The sequence below is a fragment of the Echinops telfairi genome, unplaced genomic scaffold (assembly GCF_000313985.2).
Source record: "Echinops telfairi isolate 266 unplaced genomic scaffold, ASM31398v2 ScPeMD7_11;HRSCAF=52, whole genome shotgun sequence".
Lineage (NCBI taxonomy): Eukaryota > Metazoa > Chordata > Mammalia > Afrosoricida > Tenrecidae > Echinops > Echinops telfairi.
The window spans coordinates 8,099,165-8,100,310 of NW_022103908.1; positions in this window are offsets into that span (position 1 = coordinate 8,099,165).

Sequence of the window (1,146 nt, forward strand, 5' to 3'; positions counted from 1 at the left end):
AAGACCATTTGTAAATAAAGGCAGAGAATGGCATGATGTTGCCACAGCTAGGGGATGCCTAAGAAGGCCATGAGCCCCAGAAGGTGGAAGACGCAAGGAGGGATTCTTCCCTAGAGATTCATAGGGAGCATGAGTCTGCTAACATCTTTGTTTTACACTTCTGGTCTCCAGGACAGTGAGAAAATAAAACATATGTTATTTTAAGCTTTCTAGGAGCCGTGGTGGCAGAGAGATTACCCTATAGGTGCTAACTGCAAGGTCAGCAGTTCAGAACTACCAGCTGCTCCAAGGGGGAAAGATGGGGCTTTCTATTCCTGTAAAGAGTTACAGTCTCAGAAATTCACAAATACAGTTCCACCCTGTCCAGCAGGGTTGTGTGAGTCAAGTCAACACCAGCTCCATGGCCTTGAGTAGGTCAGTTTTGTTTTGTTTTTGTCTGTTTGTTTTGAGTTTGTAGCAATTTGTTCTGGAAACCATAGGAAACTCACACAGATTTTGATACTAGGAAGTAAAGTGTTGTTGTCACAAATAACTGAAAATACAAAAGTGGCTTGGAATTGGGTAAGGGAGAGAATAGAAGGATTTTGAGGCACATGATAGAAAAGTCCTACTTTGATATGAAGAATGTTGGTATAATTAGGCAATTCTGGTGAAGGCTGGAAAAAGTCAGGAACATTATAGAAAGCTTGTATTGTCTGAATATGTACAAAGGGATACCCCAAAGGAACTGGAATTGCACTGGGCAGAGTATTGCTTTTGTAATATGAATTTTTCCCACTATGCGAGCAACTCACAGCTCCGTCTGAGTTAGTGAACTCAGTGGTGTGACCTGGGAAGGTTCTCTTTGGTCACAGTGAATTTTTTTGTAAAAGTCGTTTTGCTTGAACCTTGATTTTGCTGATGACCAATTTAAGAGAAAAGCATGCTGCTGTGAAATTTTGTTTCTTGATCAGGAAATATGCCACAGAAACTGTTGTGATGTTGAACAAAGCTTACAAGGTCAGAGCTTCAGGAAAAACTCAAGTATATGAGTGTTTTTTCTCATTTCAAAAAAGGTGAACTGTCAATTGATCACAAACCTCATTCTGGATATCCCTCATCTTTCTAAATGGACAAAAATGTCAACTTGTAGTGCATTTGTAGTTC